The sequence below is a fragment of the Pan troglodytes genome, chromosome 9, assembly GCF_028858775.2.
Source record: "Pan troglodytes isolate AG18354 chromosome 9, NHGRI_mPanTro3-v2.0_pri, whole genome shotgun sequence".
NCBI lineage: Eukaryota > Metazoa > Chordata > Mammalia > Primates > Hominidae > Pan > Pan troglodytes.
This window is the reverse complement of record NC_072407.2, coordinates 27,387,284-27,396,043: the sequence shown is the minus strand read 5'-3', so window position 1 is coordinate 27,396,043 and position 8,760 is coordinate 27,387,284. Positions and strand designations below refer to the sequence as shown.

The window sequence follows — 8,760 nt, the reverse complement described above, 5'->3', positions numbered from 1 at the left end:
ACAATTCTAAAGCTAATAGGAAAAGAAAAGGACCTGGTATACCCAAAGCAACATTGAAAAAGAAGAATAAAGTTGGAGGATTTACACTTCCTCATTATAAACTTATTATAAACCTATAATGATCTAGCTACTGTGGAACTGGCATAAAGAAAAACAAATAGATCAGTAGAACAGAATAAAAGAATTCAGAAAGAAATTCATGCAATGTATACTCAGTTGATTCTCTTTTCTTTTTTTTTTTAATTTTTATTTTACTTTAAGTTCCAAGATACATGTGCAGAATGTGCAGGTTTGTTAACATAGGTATACATGTGCCATGGTGGTTTGCTGCACCGATCATCCCATCATCTAGGTTTTAAGCCCTGCATGCATTAGGTATTTGTCCTAATGTTCTCTCTCACCTTGCCCCCCACCCCTCAACAGGCCCCAGTGTGTGATGTTCCACTCCCTGTGTCCATGTGTTCTCACTGTTCAACTCCCACTTATGAGTGAGAACATGCAGTGTTTGCTTTTCTGTTCCTGTGTTAGTTTGCTGAGAATGATAGTTTCCAGCTTCATCCATGTCCTTGCAAAGGACATGAACTCATTCTTTTTTATGGCTGCATAGTATTCCATGGTGTATCTGTGCCACATTTTCTTTATCCAGTCTATCATTGATGGACATTTGGGTTAGTTTCACATCTTTGCTATTGTAAATATTGCTGCAATCAACATACGTGTGCATGTGTCTTCACAGTAGAATAATGTATAATCAGAGAGAATATTCCATGGAGGTTCAGTATTTCTTCTTTTCAGCATTTTCTGAAGTATCTCCAAAGCAGAAGTGTAGTCTGTTGCTGCATAAATAGTGGGGAATAAGATTGGCAACCTTCCTGAGACTAATTCATTGCCTCCACATGATCTTTTTGTGGGTAGCCCTAAAATAATGTACTGTTTGTTTCTGTTTTTGAGACGGAATCTAGCTCTGTCGCCAGGCTGGAGGGCAGTGGAATCATCTCGGCTTACTGCAACGTCCGCCTCCCAGGTTCAAGCGATTCTTCTTTCTTCTGCCTCAGCTTCCCTAGTAGCTGGGACTACAGGCACACGCCACCATGATCATAGGAGAGTTCTGAAAAGAGGATTCAAACCCAGGCAGTCTCACTTGAGAGCAAAAGTTTCATTACTATGCTATACTGCATCCCTGATCTGAAAGAAGATAAACAAGGGAACTTATGGCTTTGTTGATAATTACAGGAAGTTATTTCATTATACACAGTTGTAATCCTTTGTTAAAAAAATAATGCTCTTCTAAAAAACATAAGCCAAGAATTTATCAGACAATTGCCTTTCTTATCTACTCAATTAATTCTATTAATATAATCAGCACTCAGCTTGCTAAGTGAGAGATGTTAAAAGTGCTAGTTTAGAACATAAGGATTTTCTTTCTTTTTTATTCTTCTCTTATAGGAAAACCCTGATTACATCTTGCTTCACACATCATAAGGTCACTGCTGGGTAATGCTGTATTTAAAATTATGTAATTGCAAATCTTCCTACTATAATAAAGAATTTAGAGCAGGCAAATGCAATTAGTTATGTCAGATTTGAATCAAATTATTTAAGTATTATTTAATTAAGCACACAGATTCTCTAAAGCAGTGCTTCTCAAGCTTTTTGTAACTCTTCATTTTTCACTCAAAACATTTCTCTGAGCAAGGTATTCAGATTTTTCTTTCTTTATGTTTCTCATATATAAAAATATATTATAATCTCAAACGTGTTTTCAAATTCGTCCATATCTCCACTTCTGAATTCCTGTTAGTCTTCCATATATCATTTTTATCCCCTACTCCTCAATTTGATAATCCCTGCTATAACACCTGGGCAGTTTTTGTTTGTTTGTTTGTTTGTTTGTTTGAGACAAGGTCACACTCCCATCTCCCAGGTTGGAGTGCCATCACAGCTCACTGCAGCCTCCACTTACGGGGCTCAGGTTATCCTCCCACCTCAGTCTCTCGAGCAGCTGGAACTAAAAGTATGAGCCATCATGCCAAGCTAATTTTTTGTATTTTTAGTAGAGACAGTGTTTCACCATGTTGCCCAGGCTTGTCTCAAAGTCCTGGGATCAAGTGACCACCCCACTTGGTCTCCCAAAGTGCTAGGATTATAGGCATGAGCCACTGTGCCTGGCCGCAATTTTTCAATAGTCGTACTGCTCCCTGACTCCTCTCCATATCACCTTTATTCTTCTCTGCTGTCTCTCAGCTATGCCCACTATACCTCCTCATCAAGATATAAGGATATTTTAGAATCTGCCAGAATTTGAGCAAATATTGCCTCAATTTTATTCTGTCCTTTAACGGATGAAATAGTTAATATTTAATATTTGTTAAAGGATAAATAAAAATACAAACAAGAACAGCAAAGCTCAAATATTAAAACCCCACAAACCCTATTTTCTTTGCTATTCTTTTGCAAAGGAAATTGGCAACATTCCTGCTGAGGCTTGTTAATTCTGAACAGACTCAAGTGCACCTCAATAGGCTGTAACAAAAAAAAAAAAAGGGAAAACGATACTGTAAAAGAAACTCAATATCTTTGTACCTTTGTTTGCCTTTACAGAAAATAGACTCTTCAGTTTTTCATGCATTGTTTTTGTGCAAATAATAAATAAGCTTGTAGAATATCTTCTTTATGGGTGCTGAGATAAACATTTGTAAAGCAGGCCAAAGGGTCCTAGGTGTAAATTTCATGGCTGAGATATATGAGAAAGACCCAGAATGTGATGAAGTCACATTCTCTTAGGAGATAGAAGAAAATAACAATAAGAAGGTAACCTATGGAGTGGAGTGGGAAATTCTGCCACAGTGAAAAGGGCAAATGATCAGTATGAAGAGAAAAGGCCTCAGCAGAGGTCTGGAAGTGATAGCCCATCTGGGTGGGGAAATACTTTTTAGAATGAAAGGGTTGGAAATGGGGACCACCAGAGAAAGGAAATAAATCCTACTGCTTCCGCTAAGAAAATCTGTCTGCTCACACTGCCATGTGAATCCTGGGACTTCAGAATAAGCTGGAAGTTGGTCATATTATATGATTAAAAAGCAGTTTTTGCTTGGAGTTCAAGCACAACTCTGTTCACTTACTGGTTGTGTGTTTCAGTTTAGGTTGTTCTTTTATCCTCTCTAATTCAGGTTTATTTGTTTTTATCTGTTCTACCTAATTTACAGGATTGATATAAGGATTAAAATAAGTCATATGTAGATACTTCATAGCACTGAAACTAGTACATGGATATTGATCATTAAGTAATGCTCTTTAAATTATTAAACAAAAATTTTACTTAAAGAAGGTGACCACAACTGCTATTGTTTGAATGTGTGTCCCTCTAAAATTCATGGAACTAACCCCTATTGTGATGGTATTAAAAACTGGGTATTTTTAGAGGTGATTAAGTCATGGGAACTCCATCTTCATGAATCAGATAAGTGCCCTTAAAATATAAGTTGAACGGAGCTGTCTTGGCCCTTCTGCCAAGTAAGGACACAGAAGGAACCATCTATGAGGAATAGACCCCTCACCAGACATTGAATCTACTGGCACCTTGATCTTGAACTCCCAAGCCTACAGGAATGTGACCAATAAATTTCTATTGTTTATAAATTACCCAGTCTATAATATTTTAATATGAGAGCACAAATGCTCTAAGTCATTAACATAACTGTCATGGCCATGACACCTAAAAGTCTAGAAAACAAAGAATCTGGGTATTAGACCTAAGAAAATGAGAAAAACTAATATTGAATATTTGACTTTGCTTGTATTCATCATATATTAAAGCACATATACTCATGAGATAAAACATTGACTTATAGTGGCAATTAATCACTGCTAACATTTTAGAGGTATATGCCATGTGACAGACACTGCTCTCAATAGTTTTAGGCTTAGACACATTTTACCATATTATATGGTTTGGCTCTGTATCCTCGCCCAAATCTCATCTTGAATTCTACTCTCATAATTTCCCTGTGTTGTGGGAAGGACCTGGTGAGAGATCCTGAATCATGGGGGTGGTTTCCTCCATACTGTTCTCATGATAGTGAATAAGTCTCACAAGAGCTGATGGTTTGATCAGAGGTTTCTGCTTCTGTGTCTTCTTCGTTCTCTCTTTGCCTGCTGCCATCCACGTAAGGCGGGACTTACTCCTCCTTGCCTTCCATCATGATTGTGAGGCTTCCCCAGCCACGTGAACTATAGATCCAATTAAACCTCCTTCTTTCGTAAATTGCTCAGTCTCGGGTATGTCTTTATCAGCAGCATGAAAACGGACTAATACAGTAAATTGGTACAGGTAGAGAGGACTGTTGCTGAAAAGGTATGACTTTTCAGTGGAACTGACTTTGGAACTGGGTAGCAAGCAATGGTTGAAACAGTTTGGAGGGCTCAGAAGAAGACAGGAAAATGTGGGGAACTTTGGAACTCCCTGGAGACTTGTTGAATGGCTTTGGCCAAAATGGTGATAGTGATATGGACAGTAAGGCTGAGGTGGTCTTGGATGGAGATGAGGAACTTGTTGGGACTTGGAGCAAAAGTGACTCCTGTTATGTTTTAGCAAAGAGACTGGTGGCATTTTGCCTGTGCCTTAGAGATTTGTGGAACTTTGAATTTGAGAAAAATGATTTAGGGTATCTGGTGGAAGAAATTTCTATGCAGCAAAGCATTCAAGAGGTGGCTTGGGTACTGTTAAAAGCATTCATTTTAAAAGGGAAACAGAGCATCAAAGTTTGAAAAATTTGCAGCCTGACAATGTGAGGTAGAAAAGAAAATCCCATTTTCTGAGGAGAAATTCAAGCCTCCTGCAGAAATTTGCATAAATAATGAGGAGCCGAATTTTAATCCCCAAGGTGATGGGGAAAATGTCTTCAGGGCATGTCAGAGGTTTTCAGGGCAGCCTCTCCCATCACAGGCCCGGAGGCCAGGAGGAAAAAGTGTTTTTGTGGGCCAGGCCCAGGGTCCTAGTGCTGTGTGCAGTCTAGGGACTTGGTTCCCTGTGTCCCAGCTGTTCCAACTGTGGCTTAAAGGGACCAATGTAGAGCTCCAGCTGTGGCGTCAGATGGTGTAAGCCCCAAGCCTTGGCAGCTTCCATGTGGTGTTGAGCCTGTGGGTACACTGAAGTCAATAATTGAGGTTTGGAAACCTCCGCCTAGATTTCAGAAGATGTAAGGAAATGCCTGGATGCACAGGCAGAAGTTTGCTACAGAGGTGGGGCTCTCAAGGAGAACCTCTGCTAGGGCAGTGTGGAAGGGAAATGTGGGGTCAGAGGCCCCACACAGAGTCCCTACTGGAGTACCACCTAGTGGAGCTGTGAGAAGGGGACCACCATCCTCCAGATCCCAGAATGATAGATCCACTGAAAGCTTGCACTTAGTGCCTGAAAAAGCCACAGACACTCAATGCCAGCCCATGAAAGCAGCCAGAAAGGAGATTGTACCCTGAAAAGCCACAGAGGCAGACCTGCCCAAAACCATGGGAACCCACCACTTGCCTCAGCATAACCTGGATGTGAGACATAGAGTCAAACGAGATAATTTTGGAGCTATAAGATTTGATGGTCCCGCTGGATTTTGGACTTGCATAGGCCCTGTAGCCTTTTTGTTTTGGCCAATTTCTGCCATTTGAAACAGTTATATTTATCCAATGTCCATGGACCCCCATTGTATCTAGGAAACAACTAGCTTGGTTTTGATTTTACAGGCTCATAGGTGGAAAGGACTTGCCTTGTGTCAGGTGAGACTTTGGACTGTGGACTTTTGAGTTAATGCTGAAATGAGTTAAGACTTTTGGGGACTGTTGGGAAAGCATGACTGGTTTTGAAATGTGAGGACATTAGATTTGGCAGGAGCCAGGTGCGGAATGATATGGTTTGGCTCTGTGTCCCCACCCAAATCTCATCTTGAATTCTACTCTCATAATTCTCACATGTTGGGGGAGGGACCTGGTGGGAGATAATTGAATCATGGGGGTGGTTTCTCCCATACTGTTCTCATGGTAGTGAATAAGTCTCACAAAATCTGATGGTTTGATCAGGGGTTTCTGCTTTTGCATCTTCCTCATTCTCTCTTTGCCTGCTGCCATCCATGTAAGATGGGACTTGCTCCTCCTTGCCTTTCATCATGACTGTGAGGCTTCCCCAGCCACATGGAACTGTAAGTCCAATTAAACCTCTTTCTTATGTAAATTGCCCAGTCTTGGGTATGTCTTTATCAGCAACGTGAAAAAGAAGTAATATACCATAACATGAGAGGTAGATTCTGTAATTATTTTGATTTTACAGAAGAAAAATCTAAGGTTTGAACTCTAATGTCCTAATTTACTAGCTGCATACCCATGGGTTATTCATGAAATATCTCTAATCCTCTGCTTTTTGTGCATATAAAGTGAAAATAATTCTATCATTTGGCCTTCTCACAGAAGAAATTAAAAGATGGCCAAACTAACTCATAGCCTTTTCTGGAGCCACTTAGAAGATACAGATGGAAATATAATTTGTTTATTCAATACATATTACAGAGCTCCTATTATGTTCTAAACATGGTCTAGTTACTTGGATTACTTCAATGAATAAAATATTCCAAATTTTATGGATCGTATAGTCCAGTTGAAGTATAGATAATATAATACTTTTTAAAAAGTAAATTATATCCTATATTGGATGGCAAAGAATATAACGGCAAAGAAAAACAAAAAACATAGAAGAGGGTAAAGGATAGTGGAGTTGCTCCAAGGGAACACCTCTTATAATAATAAATATAGTAGTTATCATGAATAGCATTTGAATCAGATGAAGCAGGTAGCACAGATATTTGAAAGCAGGGGTGGTAGAAATAACTAGAGCAAAAGCCCTAAAGTGAAGTATTAATAACACGCAATTTTCAACCATGATATTTTAGACTTAAGTGATGGTATTTGTCTTCAGATATTTTGTGAAAATAGGCTGAAAATTTTGTGGAACAAAAATTTACCAGGATGTAGTCTATGGCAGACCTGCTAATAGGTTTATATATCTATATATATCTGTTATTTTCCAGCAATTAAGTACAATAATTTTCCTGTTTTTACAATGGAGTTACTAAAGGTGAAAATAAAGATTTTTATTTTAATAGCTTCACAACAAATGGAAACAGTTTCCCAAAGGCCTTTAAGACTACTATGAAAGTATAAATTGTCATTTGATCAGGTAGGAAATTGTTACCTGTCTTCACATAATTTAGAGCAAAGAACAATAAATATCACAAGTTTCACATTTAAAGAACCCCTACCTGGGTTATGTAGTAGAAGAACATTTGTGCTAGATTTGCTCCTGCATGGAATTAATGTGGGGAATAGACTGACAAATACAAGTTGGGAGGAACCATGTGGCCAGTGAGAAGTAGGATTACCAGGTTTCCCTGTCTAAAGTATCTTTATGTATCAATTACAACATGACAAAGTTGGATGGGACATTACTTTGATAACCAACTCTTCACCCAATTAGGGAGAAAGGAATTCCCATAGGGTAATGGAAGTTCCCTAGCTTGGACAGATGAAATTGATAGCACTTTTATTAGCCACACGTACTCATAGCTTAGAAGAGGAGGGCATCACATAACATGCAGGGCCATAGCATGGTTGTTCTTGGAAGAAAATAAGAGTAATAAGCCGGGAATGTGGTAGGTAGCTTTGTGGCACCAAGAGAGTGAAGTGGCACCAAGAGAGTGAAGTGACACCTCATTCTCACATGAGGGTGAGACTGGCTTGTTTGAATAATTTTGCAGTTGGCTGAGACTGAAACCCATTACTCAGGAATAAGTATAAACTGCTCTTGGTTCCCTTGGTTAAGATAATTGTTTTGCTAAGGGACCTTATCTGTGGGAACAGAGTGTAGAGGGAAACTTGTAATGAGGCCATTCAGGGAACTCCCAGGTTTTGCAGCTATCACGGCAGCACATGATATTGGGCCTTAACATTAGACCTTATAGGGTGGGCACGGTGGCTCACACCTGTAATCCCAGCACTTTGGGAGACCAAGGCAGGTGGATCACTTGAGGTCAGGAGTTCGAGACCAGCCTGGTCGAAACGGTGAAACCCCATCTCTACTAAAAACTCAGAAATTACCCAGGCATTGTGGCAGGCACCTGTAATCTCAGCTACTCCAGAGGCTGAGGCAGGAGAATCACATGAACCCAGGAGGTGGAGTCTGCAGTGAGCCGAGATCGTGCATTGCACTCCAGCCTGGGCGACAGAGTGAGACTCCAGCTCAAAACAAACAAACAAACAAAAAATTAGACCTTATACCATGGAGCTGAGGAAGTTGGAGCCCAGGGAGATTGAATAATGAACTAATGTTACAAAGCAAGTAAGTGGCAAAGCTGTGTTATGAGGCATCTGATTTCCAGGCCTATCTGTGTATTCATTTGTAATATATATACTACTTGCTTTCTAAAAGGACTTATAGTGACATACCATAAAATGTGCATGGGAAATATGAGGATCAAAACAGAAATTGAGTGCTGGCATTCAAGAAATTACATGGTATGGATTTTCTTCATACATTATTCATTGCTCAAGGTAATATTCTGCTTTCAGATTTCTCAGGCTTCTAGAGTGAAGCTTCAGAGCTTATCTTCCAAAATGTTGGATAGCTGAAATGTCTCTTTAAAATCACACACACACACACACACACACACACACACACACATTTACTGTTTTGCTTTTGGTTAGACCAAGTTAAATTGAATTAAA

At 39.4% G+C, this 8,760-nt stretch overlaps 1 protein-coding gene across 1 annotated transcript in view; it reads right to left on the bottom strand.

The window, feature by feature from the left end:
• Positions 1–615: 615 nt before the first annotated feature.
• Positions 616–8,760, bottom strand: part of GAS2 (growth arrest specific 2) — a 731,425-nt gene continuing 723,280 nt past the window's right edge. The window contains exon 21 of the transcript XR_008538012.2: positions 616–1,108. The gene's annotated coding sequence lies outside the window, so the exon portion shown is untranslated. The remainder of the gene's footprint in view (positions 1,109–8,760) is intronic.